Source organism: Anabrus simplex, chromosome 2, assembly GCF_040414725.1.
Source record: "Anabrus simplex isolate iqAnaSimp1 chromosome 2, ASM4041472v1, whole genome shotgun sequence".
Classification (NCBI taxonomy): domain Eukaryota; kingdom Metazoa; phylum Arthropoda; class Insecta; order Orthoptera; family Tettigoniidae; genus Anabrus; species Anabrus simplex.
The window spans coordinates 181,056,284-181,076,571 of record NC_090266.1 but is presented as its reverse complement, the minus strand read 5'-3'; the positions used below and the strand labels follow the sequence as shown (position 1 = coordinate 181,076,571).

At 39.9% G+C, this 20,288-nt stretch overlaps 1 protein-coding gene and 1 pseudogene across 1 annotated transcript in view; one reads left to right on the top strand and one right to left on the bottom strand.

Moving 5' to 3' along the window:
- Bet1 (blocked early in transport 1) overlaps window positions 1–5,702 on the bottom strand; it is a 272,114-nt gene extending 266,412 nt beyond the window's left edge. Inside the window, exon 1 of the mRNA XM_067138955.2 lies at window positions 5,599–5,702. The gene's annotated coding sequence lies outside the window, so the exon portion shown is untranslated. The remainder of the gene's footprint in view (window positions 1–5,598) is intronic.
- LOC137498448 (NADH-ubiquinone oxidoreductase chain 5-like) overlaps window positions 2,291–20,288 on the top strand; it is a 40,406-nt pseudogene continuing 22,408 nt past the window's right edge.

Here is a 20,288-nt window from a genome sequence, read left to right as displayed (position 1 = left end):
GGATGGATGACCTGTCTCAACAGGCAGAAAAGGCAGCCAACAGGTGAAATCTCAAAGAACTCTATACCATCACCAGAATTCTGGCAAGGAAGCAGATGCAGAAAAACTGTCCAGTCAAGAACCAAAGTGGAACCCTCTTAAGTAACCCGGAGGATCAACTCAAACGATGGCAGGAACATTTTTCTGCAGTTCTAAACCGCTCCATAGAAGACCAGTCAGATGTGGTGGAAGAAGAAGAAGAAATTCAGCCTGACCCAAGAATTAAAACCTGCATTCCAACAGAAGAAGAAATCAAGAAGGCATTGAGAGAGTTGCATATCGGTAAGGCAGCTGGTGTTTGACAACAAGCTGCTTTACATCGCAATGACACAGAATGTTCTTACGGCGACGATGGGACAGGAAAGGGCTAGGAGTGAGAAGGAAGCGTCCGTGGCCTCAATTAAGGCACAGCCCCAGCATTTGCTTGGCGTGAAAATGGAAAACCATCTTCAGGGCTGCCGACAGTGGGGTTCGAACCCACTATCTCCCGAATACTGGATACTGGCCACACTTAAGCGACTGCAGCTATCGAGCTCGGTGCTGGAGTTTGACAACATTCCATCAGAAGTCATGAAGATTGATATGGACTCCACTGCCAATATACTGCAGCCTCTATTTGAGAAGGTATGGGTTACTGGAGAAATGCCAGCAAACTGGAAATGTGGGTTGTTGGTGAAGTTGCCGAAAAAGGGGGATACGTCTAATTGTAACAACTGGAGGGGCATCATGCTTCTCTCAATCCTTAGCAAAGTCTTCACCAGGATTCTTCTGAACAGAATTAAAGAGTATGTCAACTTAAGGCTCCGACGAGAACAGGCAGGCTTTCATCCAAATCGCTCATGCATCGACCAAATAAACACCTTGAGGATAATTCTGGAGCAGTGTGCCAAATGGTCATGTCGCCTCTACGCAGTGTTCGTTGACTTTGAGAAAGCTTTTGACTCGATCAACAGAGAAGCCATGCGGAAGGAAGTGAAGAGTTATGGAGTGCCAGCACAAATTGTCGAGATCTCATTTGGGAAACGTACCGTGATTACACATGTAGAGTCATTCATGGGGGGCGTATATCTGAGCCCATATCTGTACGTTCAGGAGTTCATCAAGCCTGTCGCCAACTATGTCCTGACCGGGCGAGTTGGCCATGTGGTTAGGAGCGCGCAGCTGTGAGCTTGCATCTGGGAGATAGTGCATTCGAACCCCACTGTCGGCACCCCTGAAGATGGTTTTCCATTTTCACACCAGGCAAATGCTAGGGCTGTACCTTAATTAAGGCCACAGCCACTTGCTTCCCATTCCTAGGCCTTTCCTGTCCCACGTTGCAATAAGACCTATCTGTGTCAGTGCGACGTAAAGCAAATAGAAATAAAACTATGTTCTGGGTTGTGATTGACGCGGTAATGTGGAGCGTGACTCGAAATGTGAAATGTGGTATCAATAAACTTGAAGATCTGGAATTTTATGATTTGTCTCTCTTGGGGAAATGCAAGCAAAGCTCAAAGATTTGTTACACGAAGAGAAAAAGGTGGGACTAATGATCAACTCAAAGAAGTCCAAGGCCCTAAGGATTAACACCAACAAATCAGACCCATTTGTCTTCAATGGTGAATCTATTGAGGATGTGGATAGCTTCACCTACTTGGGCAGTGTAGTTGCCAAAGATGGGGGAAATGCACAAGATGTCTCGCAGCGCATTCAAAAAGCAAATGGTGCCTTTGTTCGGCTTTATCTGGTGTGGAAGAACAAGAGAATATCTATCAGAACCAAACTCCGCATCTTCCGAAGTAATGGCAAGTCTGTTCTATTATATGGGTCCAAGACTTGGAAAGTGACTGGAGTAATTACATCCAAGTTGCAGACCTTTGTTAACTGCTGTTAGCAAAGGCCGGAAGTAACCTCCAACCATGAACTCTGGAGTAGGACAGGAGAAAATGAGCTGGCCAAACAGATAAAGCAGCAGAAATGGAGATGGATCAGGCAAACAGTGAGGAAGGGGAATGAAGCAACTAAGAGAGAGGCGCTGGACTGGAACCCACAGGGTAAAAGGAAGGGAGGGCAACCGAAGCAGACATGGCAAAGATCTGTTCACATGGAAGCGATGGAAGAAGGCAAGACCTGGAGTGAGGTAAAGAGGCTGGCTGTCAACAGGACGAGATGGAGATGCTTTGTTGATGCCCTATGTACCACTAGGAACAACAGGAATTAAGTAAGTTATGGAAGAAAGAAAGTAGAACTACCTGAGTCAGCAAAGAAGATGCATCTGGATGTGTTACGAGATAATGATACTTGGGTAAGTGGAGAAAACAAGGAAGAGATAGGAGGTTACAAAGTGTTCTTAACAGATGTTAAAAAGGGAAGAGGAGAGTGCACGGTAGGACTGTTCATCAGGAATAGAATTGCACGCAACGTAGTTTCTGGCAGGCACATAAAGGAACAAACTATATTGGCACATATCGCAGCTGGAGGAATTAGGACGAGAATTCATTGATGGACCTTCTTGTCAGTCCTTTTCCAATTACCACCATATACTGAGTAGTCACAATGTAAGGCTACAGGTGAGGATGAAGTTGACAAGCTTCATGAACGTCATAATCAGCGTCAACAGCAAGGAAGACATAGTGCTAATGGATGATTCCAAACGAAAGATGGAAAAAAACTGAAGGATGCAAGGTGATGGATAAATGTGAGGAAGATATGGAAGCTAAAAGGAATGTGAAGCATTTACTGGACATCTCTGTTAGCAGTTACCAATACATTATTCAACAATAAGGCTATTTACCGCTACACATGGGAGGGTGGGGGCACCAGATCCATAATAGACTATATCAAAAACGACTTTGAATTCAGGAAATGTTACGCATGTGCGTGTTTTCAATGACACAGTAGTGAATTAAGTATCTCTAGGCGTAGGATAGAGAATGTGAAATCTGTCTGCTGGTGAAGAAGAATACAGAAAATCCAATGAGCTCGATAGTTGCAATCGATTAAATGCGGCCAGTATCCAGTATTCAGGTGACTGTCGTTGAAACTTCGTTAACTATATTAACAATTTTTTTACAGTTGATAATTGCCTATGTTATGAACATTTTATTATTATTGTTAAATGACTTGTAAAATATTATAAGATTTGTCAATCAGGATTACAAGCATAATTTAATCCAATAGAATAGTTTCACGATCTTATATAACCTTAAGTAAATGATAACTGGCTGATGATGCTCACCAAAAAGGAGCGAAACATGTACCATATTAACAACTTAATAAATATGTACGTTTTTATTACGTCATTATTGTATTGAATAGGTGGTACTTAACAAAAATTATAAGAATTTGTATCATAAGTGGTATGTTCCGAGCTGTCAGCGGAAAGATGGCATGGAATGACACTAGTAGATGAATAAGTTTGAGTGGCGTCTTTAAAAGTAGGAAAGATCACAATATGAAAATAAAGTTGGAATTCAAGAGGACAAATTGGGGCAAATATTCATTTAATAGGAAGGGGAGTTAGGGACTGGAATAACTTACCAAGGGAGATGTTTAATAAATTTCCAATTTCTTTGAAATCATTTAAGAAAAGGCTAGGAAAACAACAGATAGGGAATCTGCCATCTGGGTGACTGCCCTAAATGCAGATCAGTATTGACTGACTGACTTCATTAGGAATGAAAGGGTTCAACATTAGTACGTCCCAAGGGCACAAGATTAAGGGAGGCAAAGAACCAAGTGAAGCCTCTGAACCAAATGTCCCCACCGCTTCTCCTTTGTTGTCTACTGATATTTCTAAAAGACAGGAGTGTTTGTTTTGTCTCAAACCTCATGCAAGTTCAGAATGCATTAAAGCTCAACAAATGACTCTAGAGGAAAGAAGGAAAATCCTGAGTAACAAGCACTGTTGTTTTAATTGTTTACAGAGAGGTCATCAAAGTAAAGATTGTAAATTCATTATCAGATGTATTGTTTGTGGTGGGAAAATGTGTTATAAACTTGATAACAAAGACAAAGAAAGTGTTCCCAACAATAATTTTGAGGGAGAAAGAATGTCGATTAGTGAGGATGCCACTCGTGTAGATAAGACTATGGCTAATGTCTCTTGTTACAAGCTACTTTACACCACACTGACACAGATAAGTCTTATGGTGACACTAACGTCTCTTGTTCTCCTGAGGTATATTAACAAACCCTGGCAGTTGTTGTTATGGGAAAGGGTACACAAAAAACAGTGCAAGCAATCATTGATACTGGGTCTACTAAATCTTACATTGTGCGTGGCGAAGCTGAACAAATGGGGTACCAGTCAATCGGAAAGGAAACTCTAATACACTCTTTGTTTGGGAGAGTATGTGCCCAAAAGGCAAAGCATGACAGTTATAATATAAGTTAAAGGAGATTAGAGGGAAACTATTCCAAGAAATAATTTGCGAAGACATCCCATATGTTAGGAATGGTACTTGGAGTGATGAGATAAAGGATCTGAAGATTTGTTTAACAGATGTACAAGACCGAGGACCCATACAGATTCTACTGGGAGCAAATGTCACAGGTGAATTGCTTACTGGGAGGACACATCACTAAAATGTGGTCTAGTTCTAGTTGAGACTGTTCTAGTGTGGACACTAACGGGAAAAATTATAAGTAATAAACCTAGAAGGATGCAGCGTCACTGTTGGTGACATCGATGTTTTCAAAACAAACAAAAATTTCATAGGTCTGGGACTTAGAAATTCTTGGAATTATTGATCCTGCAGAAAAGGAATCTACTATCGAAAAAAATGAACGAGTTAAGAATAATTTCCTTGAGACTGTGAGACTGAATGAAGACAACAGGTACTATCTTGGAGGGAACAACATCCACCTCTTCCGGATAACAGCGAAATAGCTCAGTGCAGATTGGTGACAGTCACCAGGAAACTACAAGATAAACGACATTATGAGGGGTACGATGGCGTCTTGCGAGACTGATGGAGCAAAGAATTAATGAAAGGATACCCGAAGAACATGTAGCGAATGGCGGACACTATTTAGCATATTGACCTGTCTTGAAAGGGAATGCACCACCAAGATAAGACCCGTTTTTGACGCCTCTGTGAAGTAGAGGAACGCCCCGTCTCTAAATGATCGTATTGAGAAAGGACCTAACCTTATACAGCTGATTCCTAGTTCATTACTGAAGTTCAGAGAAAATGATATTGCAGTGATTGTAGACATGGAAAAGGCATTTCTCCAAATAAGCGTCCATCCTAGAGATCGTGAATTTCTAAGATTTCATACATTTACCCTAAACTCAACAAGAGAGCATACTGCATAATGCATATGGTACACTATAAGGGAAGGTCGAGAAAGGCGTTTCTCTTCCAATATCGTCATCCTGAAATCAGTTTACATTGCGCACCACCTCCGATACAATAAAACAGAGTTAAATTTTGAAATGAATCTTTCCTACCGAAATTTGTAATTTGAAACAAATACGAGAAGAATACAATTCACGTAAGAAGACGGGCTAACCGAACCGTATACATGACATCTAAAGCAATAAGTGTAAAGCTAGCAGCAGCATGCACATACCTTTCGTAAACAATCCACTCAACGTAAGCCCAAACTACCGCCCGATTACCCTCCACTTGTTGATAAATAATGTCATATAACCACACCACATCTGACAATCAACAATCTTCTTCTTCTTGATATTTGGGACAAGCAACAATAATGCAGCAACACGTGTGGAACTCGACATATTCAGTAACACAACGACGCTAATAGTCCCCAGATAGTTTAAGGAATGAAAATTCGTCAGTTGGTCACAGTGATTGTTGTTGTTGGTGGCGGCATCGCCCCCTACTATGACTACGCTATTAGCGCAGTCATAGTAGAGGGCGATGGTGGTGGTGGTGATGCTTTATGGGCTTTTATCGCAGATATTTCACCCAGTCTATAATCCCTTACTTGCTGAATAACACTGGTACAACTGAACACTTCAATCAATGAAAAGCCGTTTTTGTGTTTTGAAAGGGATACACACCACTGTATTCCACTATAACACTCTATAATTCCTTACTTGCTGAATAACAATGGTACAAATGAACACTTCAAACCATTAAAAGCCGCTTCTTTGAAAGGCACACACTCTACTGTATTCCACTATATCACTCTCACTGAATACTCCACAAATATGATCAATCAGCCCCGATGAAATTAGAAGCGTATGAATACGATCTCCACCACACACTACATAGAACTTTATAACACAATATTTGCTTCATCCAAAAACGTATTGATGACTCTGATGATCTCAGCAGAAGGATTGCATAGCAAACAAAAAACACTGGTTGGAAAAACCTGCTTAAGTCGCTTTAGACTACTAATAAGCTTTCTACGAGGAGTCACATATAAGGGACACTGAAAAAGTAGGCGATTTGCATCTCCATCTCGAGAACCACACAGGCAGGTTGGCTCCTGCGTTAAATAGAACCGAAATTTATATTGAGGCGTGAGGGTATGATAAAAACGTAACCTAATAATGTTTGTAATATGTCTTCTGGAATATGATCCTCTCATATACCATGGCTTCACCGGGATAGTGGTTTGTAGTTGATAATAAAAGGAACCTTTGACTTGTGCAGTCCTTCTCCATTCATTTCGCCATTCATTACGAGCAGAGTGTTTAAGCCAACGAGCTAGAATAACATGGAGAGGCGGAAGCGCTGCCTGGGTGAACCTAATAGAACGATCAATCAATCAATCAATCAATACTGATCTGCATTTAGGGCAGTCGCCCAGGTGGCAGATTCCCTATCTGTTGCTTTCCTAGCCTTTTCCTAAATGATTTCAAAGAAATTGGAATTTTATTGAACATCTCCCTTGGTAAGTTATTCCAATCTCCAACTCCCCTTCCTATAAATGAATATTTTCCCCAGTTTGTCCTCTTGAATTCCAACTTTATCTTCATATTGTGATCTTTCCTACTTTTATAAACGCCATTCAAACTTATTCGTCTAATAATGTCATTCCACGCCATCTCTCCGCTGACAGCTCGGAACATACCACTTGATAGGGTGGATCATGGGAGACTACTGGCAAAAATGAGTGCAATTGGACTAGACAAAAGAGTGACTGAATGGGTTGCTATATTTCTAGAAAATAGATCTCAGAGAGTTAGAGTAGGTGAAGCTTTGTCTGACCCTGTAATAGTTGAGAGGGGAGTTCCTCAGGGCAGTGTTATCGGACCTTTATGTTTTCATATATATATATATATATAAATGATTTGAGTAAAGGAGTGGAATCGGAGGTAAGGCTTTTTGCGGATGATGTTATTCTCTATAGAGAGATAAATAAGTTACCAGATTGTGAGCAACTGCAACGTAACCTCGAAAATATTGTGAGATGGACAGCAGGCAATGGTATGTTGATAAACGGGGCTAAAAGTCAGGTTGTGAGTTTCACAAATAGGAAAAGTCTTCTCAGTTTTAATTACTGCGTTGATGGGGTGAAAGTTCCTTTTGGGGATCATTGTAAGTATCTAGGTGTTAATATAAGGAAAGATCTTCACTGGGGTAATCACATAAATGGGATTGTAAATAAAGGGTACCGATCTCTGCACATGGTTATGAGGGTGTTTAGGGGTTGTAGTAAGGATGTAAAGGAGAGTGCATATAAGTCTCTGGTAAGACCCCAACTAGAGTATGGTTCCAGTGTATGGGACCCTCACCAGGATTACCTGATTCAAGAAATGGAAAAAATCCAAAGAAAAGCAGCTCGATTTGTTCTGGGTGATTTCCGACAAAAGAGTAGCGTTACAAAAATGTTGCAATGTTTGGGTTGGGAAGAATTGAGAGAAAGAAGAAGAGCTGCTCGACTAAGTGGTATGTTCCGAGCTGTCAGCGGAGAGATCGCGTGGATTGACATTAGTAGACGAATAGGTTTGAATGGCGTCTATAATAGTAGGAAAGATCACAATATGAAGATAAAGTTGGAATTCAAGAGGACAAACTGGGGCAAATATTCATTTATAGGAAGGGGAGTTAGGGATTGGAATAACTTACCAAGGGAGATGTTCAATAGATTTCCAATTTCTTTGAAATCATTTCGGAAAAGGCTAGGAAAGCAACAGATAGGGAATCTGCCACCTGGGCGACTGCCCTAAATGCAGATCAGTATTGATTGATTGATTGATTAGTCGAGCAACTCTTCTTCTTTCTCTCAATTCTTCCCAACCCAAACATTGCAACATTTTTGTAACGCTACTCTTTTGTCGGGAATCACCCAGAACAAATCGAGCTGCTTTTCTTTGGATTTTTTCCAGTTCTTGAATCAGGTAACCTGGTGAGGGTCCCATACACTGGAACCATACTCTAGTTGGGGTCTTACCAGAGACTTATATGCACTCTCCTTTACATCCTTACTACAACCCCTAAACACCCTCATAACCATGTGCAGAGATCTGTACCCTTTATTTACAATCCCATTTATGTGATTACCCCAATGAAGATCTTTCCTTATATTAACACCTAGATACTTACAATAATCCCCAAAAGGAACTTTCACCCCATCAACGCAGTAATTAAAACTGAGAGGACTTTTCCTATTTGTGAAACTCACAACCTGACTTTTAACCCCGTTTATCAACATACCATTGCCTACTGTCCATCTCACAACATTTTCGAGGTCACGTTGTAGTTGCTCACAATCTTGTAACTTATTTATCACTCTATAGAGAATAACATCATCCGCAAAAAGCCTTACCTCCGATTCCACTCTTTTACACATATCATTTATATATATAAGAAAACATAAAGGTCCGATAATACTGCCTTGAGGAATTCCCCTCTTAATTATTACAGGGTCAGATAAAGCTTCACCTACTCTAATTCTTTGAGATCTATTTTCTAGAAATATAATAACCCATTCAGTCACTCTTTTGTCTAGTCCAATTGCACTCATTTTTTCCAGTAGTCTCCCATGATCCACCCTATCAAATGCTTTAGACATGTCAATCGCGATACAGTCCATTTGACCTCCAGAATCCAAGATATCTGCTATATCTTGCTGGAATCCTACAAGTTGAGCTTCAGTGGAATAACCTTTCCTAAAACCGAATTGCCTTCTATCGAACCAGTTATTAATTTCACAAACATGTCTAATATAATCAGAAAGAATGCCTTCCCAAAGCATACATACAATGCATGTCAAACTTACTGGCCTGTAATTTTCAGCTTTATGTCTATCACCCTTTCCTTTATACACAGGGGCTACTATAGCAACTCGCCATTCATCTGATATAGCTCCTCCGACCATGTTTCCTGTTGTCACACAAGCAAGGCGGCATGGCCTTTAAATGACGAAAAGTGTAGAAAATGCTCATTTTAGAATCGCTGTGGGAGAATTAAAGTCCGCTGCCGAAAGCTTGAAGCATGAAAGCGAATACCGCCACTTCATCATATTGCGGCACGAGGCAAACATCACAATCAGTTGATTGTAGGGTAGTTCGAAATCATCGCACAGTGACATACGAATAGGCCTCGAAATCGGAACAAGAGCGTTACCCTGCTTGGCTGTTGTGGTTAAGCGTAAATTAGAATAAAAACGATGGACATAAATATTTATGACAGGAAACCTTAAAATCTAGGGACCTATAGTAGGTTAAAACCTCATTCTGTTAATATTTTTAAAATTATTGCATCCTCATGAGTACTGTGTTCCTTTCTTAATCAGTTTACCCTCCCGGGTTGGTTTTTCCCACGGACTCAGCGACGAATCCCACCTCTACTACCTCAAGGACAGTGTTCTGGAGCGTGAGACATTGGGCCGGGGATACAACTGTGAAGGAGGGCAGCACCTGCTATGCTGAACAGGGGCCTTGTGGGGGGAGTGGCCTTAAGTTAGGTACCATCCCGGCATTTGCCAGGAGGAGAAGTGGGAAACCACGGAAAATCACTTAGGATGGCTGAGGTGGGAGTCGAACCCACTTCTACTCAGTTGACCTACCCAGGCTGATAGAATCCCGTTACAGCCCTCGTGCCCCTTTTCAAATTTCGTGGCGGAGCTGGGAATCGAACCCCGGCTTCCAGGAGTGGCAGCTGCTCACGCTAACCAGGGCACCACAGAGGCGGCCATTGAATACTTTACCACAATAACCGTTTAGTGTAATTATTTATTATAATATAGGGGGGATATCACGTTTCTCCCATTACCATATCATACTGGGATTACTAGCTTGAAAGCTGTCTATTATGAAGTGTGGCATAGTTTTAAAAACCAAGGCAACAGACATCTACAATAAAGGCTGTATACATTTCAAAAATAGCAGTAAAATGATGTATTTATCATACTTGGTGTACGTTTGAAAGAAATAAGTGATTTTTTGTGGTTACGTTCCATTTCCTTTATTTGTAAATGTGAATGAAAATTAAATAGGGCTGGAAATGTACAGAGCATAAGCAACTGAATTGAGTGGGATACCATTTACCTCTTTTCGCCCTCACAACGCATTGTTCAGTTAATTCCTTGTTCTTTAAACGAAATCTGAAACAAAATTCGACAAATAATTACCGTGGCTATCCGTACTTTCGCTAAGTAAACAATAAAATGGATTTAATTACAAACAGAAATTACAAAAAGGAATCTCGGCTATAATTCAGTAATACTTACTTAAAGTACGATATATCCTTGGTTTTATTACTCCGATTAGTACAACCATACGCTGAGCTTGCGGCTGGCAGTCTTGAAAGCGAGAATCTATCTTTTCACTTCTTAAAACTTAGGGAATTAAATTGGCATGCACGATCTCCCTGTCACCTCAACATATGCTCTCGCGCCAATTCGCTTTGTTTTGACAACCGTTAACATGGCTGCCCCTTATCAACTTGCTTCAAGCAGGGAGCGCTGATGTCAGGTATACAGCCCCTCTATGTTATTCTAGCTCGTTGGTTTAAGCCGTTGCCTACGATAAGGCCAGTCTCCACTGATTAAAATTTAACACCAACATGTTAAATTTAACATGTTACAATTGACATGTATATTGTGATTGTGTCTTCCAATTGACTTTGCATGTTAACTCAGAATGTTGAGGTTAACACTTTTAACATGTTGGCGTGTTTACCACTCCAAGTGGAAAACATGTCAAGTCAAGTCGTTGTTCGTGAGATGTTGGCACAGCTTCGGCAAAATCTTTGCCGTTTCCATGTCAACAGATAGCCAAAGGACGCAAACGACGTGCTTCTCGTGAAGTAGGACTATAGTTACAACACTCCGCAACACTCATTCTCTTTGTTATAAGCTACAAATACAGTACCGGTACGGGCACGTATGTCGTTCTCTCTGCACCATACTAAAATTGACAGTCAGAAATGGAGTGGAGGAAGATTACTTTGGACTTAATTAATGATATAATAGAAAGGCCTTGTTTACGGGATGCCTCATCAAAGGAATACAGAGATAAAACGAAGAAAGCCGACAGTTTCCAGGAACTCTATATTATCTATAATTGTTTCCGCGAGTGCATTAAAAAATCTAGCGTCCCTCCGCTCCAGTAGAGTCGAGTATTACAAAAAATCAGAAGTCGGGTGCGGGAGCGGACGAAATTTATACTTCAAAGTGGTTTGCTTTTGAAGCAATGAGCAGGATGAGGGGAGGAAATGTGTCTAATAAAACTGCATTTCTAAGTCATAACAAGAAGCAACAGTGGCAATAACAAAGGGCGAAATCCTCTTCATCTGAGTCCATTGTCCTTATTTGAAAATAACAGACACCAACTAAATGTATTACCACAAATTGATATGATGAACTACTTAGGGCCTATACGTAAACAAATAAAGTCAAGTTTAACATGTTTATTAAGTGTGGACACAATGGTAAATGAAACAGTATTCAACATTTAAACATTGAACACGTTGATAGTCTCACCAGTTAACATTTAACATTTAACATGTTGTTGTTAAATGTTAACCAGTGGAGACCGGCCTTTATAATACAAGGCCTGGAAATAGAGCCCGTAAAACGCTATGGAAGTGGTTCCACTGAAGTTCAATGCCGGGCTGCTAGGATCGCTTTCTTGCCCACTGTCTACCAGGCTCGCGCCTTTAAACGTGTTCATTAAATGAGTTGGTTGTGAATGTATTACGTATTTGTCTGATGTTAAGCATTCGCAGTTCCAGTCATGGTTTATTCACGAGAAATTAGAAGTAGTGGAATTTCGTTTCACAATTTCCAGTGAATGTTCAATGTTCGAAACATTATACAGAGGAAGTATTACGCATGATACACGAATTCAAGCTGATCGAAGTAGGCCTCTGCTCCTAAGTTTTGATCCGAGTTACGTCATAAGAATCGGGCGATCCCAAAATTTGTCACTGGACTTTTTTAAAAGTATGCTACCGTGACCGGCAATCATTTGAGAAGCATCTTCAAACTCAGAAATCTTAAATTAGGAAACCAACGAGGAAAATAATTTGCCCAACAAATTTCACGAAAATGAATGTAGCAAGAGCTAAAAATATTGTATCTTCCCCTGAAGCAACCTCTGGTTTGAAAAGTATGGAGGTGGTTTTGTCCCGAGAGCATCAAATACAGTTTAAAATAAGCCATTTGTTTTATGGAACGTTTTATTAAATTGTTCAATGCGCATAACGTCTGCAACACCTCACATGGGACATATTCAGGAACGAGAACAAACGAGCATCTTTTAACCGGGCGAGTTGGTCGAACGGTAAGGGGCGCGCGGCTGTGAGCTTGCATCCGGGAGATAGTGGGTTCGAATCCCAATGTCGGCAGCCCTGAAGATGGTTTTTCGTGGTTTCCCGTTTTGACGTCAGGCAAATGCTGGGACTGTACCTTAATTAAGGCCATGGCCCCTTCCTTCCAACTCAACTCAACTCAACTCCTTTCCTATCTCATCGTCGCCATAATATCTATATGTGTCGGTGCGATGTAAAGCCACTAGCAAAAAAGAGCATCTTTTAGTCCTGAAGATGAACTCCTCAGTTGGTTAATTAATGATTTCCTGTCATATAATAAGAAACTTAAACTGCATTCAGAGAAAGTAAAAAAGAATCATGAGAGAAATGTATCAGTCAGAGATCTTGACTACCCAGTCCACTGTGGCCTGCGTAAAATACCTCATAAGTATACATTTGCATTATGCATTGACGAGGAACCTAACGAGCTATGCCACCGAGCTCTTCTTCAGCTACCTAAGACCCCAAGCGGAATAAAATGACAGTGGCATTGTTGGATGCGCTTGAGAACGGTTGGCTGTTGAGAGAGCTCTTGCATTATTGTAGTGATTAAGTAGTTAAAACCTAGTGAAATAGCTTAATTTTTTGTATTTGTGATTCATTTAGTGCTATTTATATAGTGGTGTTTAGTGCTTGTTGGTAGAAATTGGGAGTAGTGATATTTATTTAAATTTTATAACAAGTAATTCGGTTGGTCTTCAGTAAATTACGTTTTCTAGGTTAAGTGTGCTAGCTAGGTGTACCTTGTTTCGAATTTAGGTTTAGGAAATACTTTAGGTAATAATATTAACTTTAAAAATATTTGTGAATATCTGTAGGTTCGTTGGCATAATACTTACAAAGGCAGATTATCATAAGGAATAGTACCGTGACTTCAGCCGAAATTTTTCCGGTATTTCGTATAGATATCCGTCCAAACTATCGCGAAGGTAATAATTTACTACATTAAAAACACAATACGCCTGTAAACTTCCATTTAAAAAGTAGTTCAAGAGATTACACGGTAATAGTTAACAGTCGTTGTACTGTTATTGATTATTGTCGCTCCTCATATTCAAATATTGCATTGTTGGCTACAGTCGTGAACAAAGGGAGTAGTGTAGTCAAGTAAATATAAATAAAAATCAGCTGACCTTGTATTCTGAGTAGGTAGTTAAAGAATCCGTAATTTATATTTCGCTCCCTCGATCTTTCAGTATTTATGAGCGGTTAGCTAATAATAATAAAGTTCATATATCCCAGTAATTGCAGTTCAAGTCCCTGAAGTAGTAGGAGTAGTTTTGATAGAAATACTTCAGAAATTATTGTAGACAACGTAGTATTTTTCAGTAAGCCTAATTAAGGACACTATTATTCTCCGTCCCGTGGAGTAGGGAAAGTAATAGTAATCCACCAGCTATAATAATCACATAATCACATTTCAGTAGAATTGTAGTGAAGATAAGAAATAATATATTAGATAGTATCTTGCCAATTATATTCGTGTTTTTCTTCGTGTACGGCAATCCTTTCGCTATCTAAGCATTTAACTAAACGGAGTGTAGTGTAGTGTAGATACATTGCAGTATAGATACAGTATAGATAGTATTGCAGTATAGATAGTGCCGTATCTTGCCTGCTATATTCGTGTGCCTTCTTAGTGTGTATTAGACCGTAATACTAATAATAATTTGTCTAAGCATTTAGCTTCGTTGGTAATCTTTGAGTACAGTAGTTCTTGCAAATTTCATTTCTGTTGTGCTTAGTAGTGGCATACGGTACCGGTATCGTAAATAGGATACGTCTGAAAGTAGTTTAAAAATTACTGTAGTGTACTGTACAGTAGTGTACGAGTAATATCCTATTAGAATTTAGTGTGCTTATTTTATTATCGTAAAATATTTGTGTAGTACTGGTGTAGTAGAGGTACCCGTAGAAACTCATACAAAAATACTGTTGTTGTAATTAGGATAGGCATAATTGCAGTTTGGAATTGTGTATTTCTTGTGTATGTTACTTTCGATATTCAGTAATTAACAGCAGTGTTTATCCTGTTAGGAGTTATAGGATAAAAATAGAGCACGACTAAGTAGTATTGTATTGTAGTCGTACATTAATTACCTTATTGTTGTGTGATTTTGAGTACTATCCCAGACAATATATTCCTCCGTTCATTTATTTTTTGCAAATAAGTTATTTTATTTTTAATTTCACTTTTTCCGTAAAGAATGGCTAAGGAGCGCGAGTGTATGAACTGTGGGTGTGGCGAGGCATTGAGGGGTATGAGGGAGGATTGGAAAGTTTGAGGGTGATAATTGGGATTCTCACAGAAGAGAGGAAGGAAGATAGGACTCCCTCAAACAATGTACAGGTTACAGTAGGTGTACAAGAGGGAGGGGAAGGAAAGGGGGGAGTTGAAGAAGACAGGTGGTCTAATGTTATAAGGGGAATGAGATTGCAGGCTAAGGGCTCTATTCAGGATCAGAATTCAGGACAGGTGTCTGTGCGAAATCGGTACGAGTCACTCCAGGTAGAACAACAGAGGGAGGATGAGGGACAGGGAACTGTTGGTGTGATGTGTGGAAGTAGGAGGAAGGAAAAAGGTAGGAAAGGCAAATGTAGAGTAGAGGATAGGAAAAGACAGGTGGAACAGGGTGATGGGAAGGAGAAAAGGGAGGAGGAAGTAGCTTCTGCAGCTATCAGGAAAGATAGGGCTGACCAGGAGGGGAGAGGATCAAATGAGGTGGGTAGGGTTGAGGCTCTGGTAATGGGGGATTCCATCGTTAGACACGTGGGGAAAGTGTGTGGAGGAAAAGGAACCAGGGTAGAATGTTTTCCAGGAATTAGGTTGAGGCAGATGTTGAGGAAAGTAGAAGAGGGGGAGGAGGGGAAGGAGAAGGTGGTAGTGTTTCACGTTGGGACCAACAACGTAAGGCAAGCTGATATAAGTACCAACATAGTTGGAGATGTGTGAGATCTGGTAAATGCAGCACCGGTGAAGTTTAAGAAAGCGAGACTGTTATTAGTGGTATACTGTGTAGGAGGTATACGGACTGGAGGGTGATTGGGGATTTAAATGAGACTATGAAGTGGGTATGTGGGAAACTGGGAGTGAAATTTCTAGATCCTAATGGGGGGGTAGGAGATAGGGATCTGCGCTCATACGGCCTTCATTTATACCGCAGTGGTACGTATGAGTTAGGAAATTTGTTTGGAAGGGCAATACGGAGGTACATTCAGGGAAACGGGATGGCCTAGGGAGCAGTGATAAGAGAACAGGGAACTGGAAATCAAGTAGGGATGACATAAAATTGTTAGTGTCGAACTGTAGAAGTATTGTAAGTAAAGGAATAGAATTAAGTAATTTAATAGATATATATTAATATATATAAAATCAGAACTTGTGTAAGTTTCATGAGTCTTAGAGCAGTTACCGCATCTTGGGTATTTTATTCTGCAGTTTTTGGCTGTATGCCCATAGCGTTGACACTTCCCACAGATAATAGGGCGAAAAATGAATGCCTGAACCTCTAGCATTACGTGGAAAATAGTAACAAATTCTGGTAATGTTTGGCATTTGCAGGTTAATTTTATCGTTCCCGTAGGTACAAAGGTAGCTTTCCTATCAACTGACACATGTCTGCTGTGCCGTCGGGCTTTAACTGTAGGAACGGGTGATTCAATGTACTTGATAAAGTCCTCCTCAGTTAACTTCTTACCGACTCCCCGAATCAATCCAATGCGAAACAAGCTGGACTCTGGAATGAAAGCTTTAAGTTGATGAGAAGTCAAAATGGGGTGTGTTAGAAAAATGTTAGTATTGTCAGCTGAGTCAAATAGAATTTGAATGCGCTTTCCACGTTTCGCTTTGATAGATATTATAGCGACAATTTTATTATGGTAGAAGATCCTACCAAGCGCCATGGGATGCATATTTCCAGTGTTTTCTCATCAGCTGTCTCCACGTAGATTACATACGGACCGCGATGTCCTGAATAGTAGTAAATCGGATTGGGTATAACGGTCTTGTCAGACTGTATATTGGATGAAGGTTGTTCACCACCGAGAGTTGATGTGAGGATATCAGTATTGGTTGACCGCACTGTTTCTTCATGATCAATATTACTGGAAACGTCCATGTCCGGTGAACGGTTAGTACCGCCACCCCCACTATCGAAAAGAGCCATACATATACCGTAAGGCTTGCACTATGGACTACTGTACTTGTCGCACACGACAAAAATAGGAATGTAGAACCGCACACTACCACTGTTCGAAGCGAACTGTGAGAGCCGTTACCGACTCCTATATTCAAGATGTAGAGGCGGTGAACTATCGATAGTAATCGCCATCGATATTTTCCGTTATTATGAGCTCTGCTATCGATAGTAATCGATAGTTTACAAAAAGTGAAACGAATTATATCATTATGCCTAAGAATAGAACATTTATTGAACACAATTCACAAAAAATCAGTAGAAAGTAGCCTACAACTATTTCAAGCCATGTAATTTCAAAAATTCAAATCGGAATCACTCATAAATCTCTTCAGTGGCACGTCCGAGACATTCTCTGGCTGCACGCGCTTGCCCATAACGTGACCGCCCTAGAAATTCTCGCCCAGCTGCAGTGTACATTTTGCGATCGCCAGACATTTTCTCGGGTATTGTAATATTTTTGGAAAATAGTTTTACTGCATTCTCAACAGATGGCAGCAGATTTTACAGTTGCTTTCATGAAGCCTTTGACCTAAAATGTTCCTTATCTTCTCTCACTTACATACAATCTCTGATAAGGGAGAATCCCACCTTCCAAAATGTCCGCACTTAAGTCGCAGGTACACAGAGATACTTAAATGCACACCTATGAATTGGAACAAACTTCTCACCAGTTAACTTCAAACAATTTCTGTACAATTTCTGTTAGCGCGAAAAATAAGCCAATAAGGAAAAAACTATCGTTGATTATCGATAATAGGCAACTGACTATCGATGTCAGACGATAGTGGTGGATATCGATAACTATCGATAGCACTATCTATAGTTTTCCGCCTCTACTCAGATCATAATGAGAAATCATGACGGCCGAAGTAGGCGGACTGCTTGCAATGGCTAACACGAAAATAGCTGGTTCATAGTATACCCAATGGCAATAATTTAACATGATAGGGAAAATATCTGTTGCACGTATGAAAACTCATTACGAAAATCTACCCATCGCATATAATTAAACTAGAATCACAAATATTCAGCTAGAATAGATGGACATCTGAGATGTAATAGAGAACAACAGGTTAATGAACGTAGGTTTTCTTGGCACATTGTATTAACATAAAGAAATAAACGTGTAACTGGATTAAAGCCACTATATATACATAGTGTTAGGGGTTTACATGCAGATATTTTGCAAGTCGGCAAAGAAAAATACATCTCACAACATATGCTATGTACTTTTTACCTTGTCCTACAAGTTTTCCCATAACTGAGTCAAATTTTCAGGACCTGAAGTATTCTGAACAGCTGTAGCAGGATACGCCGGTTATATCATTCTGTCCTCGTGTAGTGGAAGTACAGTAGCAGAGTATAGGGATTGTTGAACCAGTTCTTATTGCAAGCTAACATATGTTGTTGTGCACTTCTCCTAAAGGCTTGGCAAGTAGGGGAGGTTGACTCACAAGCCAGGCCACTTGCTGTAATCGAAAACCGGTCTAGGGTAATCTGTTTGAAAAGTTCACAGAATCCTTGTAGTGCCGTCGAAGATCCGTACCAGCACATACATGCGAATCAAGTGTTGTGTAGTTGTGTGTGATTTATAAGACTTCAATGGCTTTACTCAGTGATCCAAGCTGAAAAAATGAAAGGAAATTGTTAATAAGTAAATGAAAAATTGGCGCAAAATTTCTGTATCGTTAGTGCGACAGTCTACGATGAATTTCTGACAATAGACAATACGAGATGTCTATGCTTATTCATAACATTTTCAGGTCAATGAAAACGGTGGACACTGTAAGAAAAGGCTATAAGTATTCACTGAAATTGTTATTAATGAGACAAATTTTAAAAAACCGTAGTTGCATCCATGCGTCAACATTGCTCGAAGGAAAAAGAGCTACTGGGGAATTGCCGCAGCGTATTTGTAATAGAATGCTTATTACTGGACAGTAAGTGCCGATAGGTAAAATGATGGCTGTAACTGACCCGTTTAATTAGATCTTTCCTAATAATAATGATACTACTACTACTACTACTACTACTACTAATAATAATAATAATAATAATAATAATAATAATAATAATAATAATAATAATAATAATAATAATAATAATAATAATAATAATAATAATAATAATAATAATAATGTCTTTACGTTCCACTAACTAATTTTCACGGTTTTCGGAGACGACGAGGTGCCAGCATTTTGTACCGCAGTTTTTTTATGCAAGTAAATCTACAGACACGAGACTAGCGTATTTGAGCACCTTCAAATACCACCGAACTCAGTCTCCATCGAACCTGCCAAGGTGGGATCTGAAGACCAGCGATCTATAGTCCGAGCTATTCATCCCGGCATTAGAGCTTAGAGTAAGTTAGTCATTCGGTTAGGGACGCGCAGCTCTGAGCTTGCATTCTGGAGAGAGTGGGTTTCGAACTCCACTGTCGGCAGCCTGGAATATGGTTTTCCGTTATTTCCCCCATTTTCACACCTGGTAAATGCTGGGACTGTACCTTTATTAAGGCCTCGAACACTTCCTTCCCACTTATATACTTACCTCTCCCATCGTCACCGTAAGACATATTTGTGTCGGTGCGACGTAAAGCAATTTATAAGTACATGTTTCAGTAATTTCGAAGACATCTCCGAAATTATAAGATTAATAATAATTCGGACTATTTGAGAGTTCACTACTTTCTTTGGTGTTTTCTGACAGATTACGAGCTACGAAGTTTGAGTGGGGCAATTAATATTTATCTTCATAATAGTTAGTAATAATAGACTAACACATTAATAATAATAATAATAATAATAATAATAATAATAATAATAATAATAATAATAATAATAATAATAATAATAATAGTAATAATAGTAATAATGGTGTTTGCATCCCAATGAAGACGCGCGGTGTCGGAATTTTGCCCACGGATATTCTTTAATGTGCCTGTAAACCTACCGATCAGGAGTGGGCGTATTTGAGCACCTTCAAATACCACCGGACTGAACCAGGATCGAGCCTATAAAGTTCCTGAGCCACTCAGCCTTGTAACGTTTATTTTGGTACGTTTAATAGGCACTGCAAAAGCAGCAGTAAGCTAGAATGCTTTAATGTACCATTAAAAATGTTCTTTTCGTTTGGAAGCACGGAAGGCAGGTACGTATAATTTATGTATTTTAAGACATGTCCCTTATTGGTATGAAGGAAAACGTTCGATGAGCTTTGACAACTCATTTCCGATACTACTCATTTGGACATCCTATCGCATGCATTCTTTCATTGACGTAAGAAAATTGATTTACGTACACATTAACACGCTTTTGCCTAGCAGACT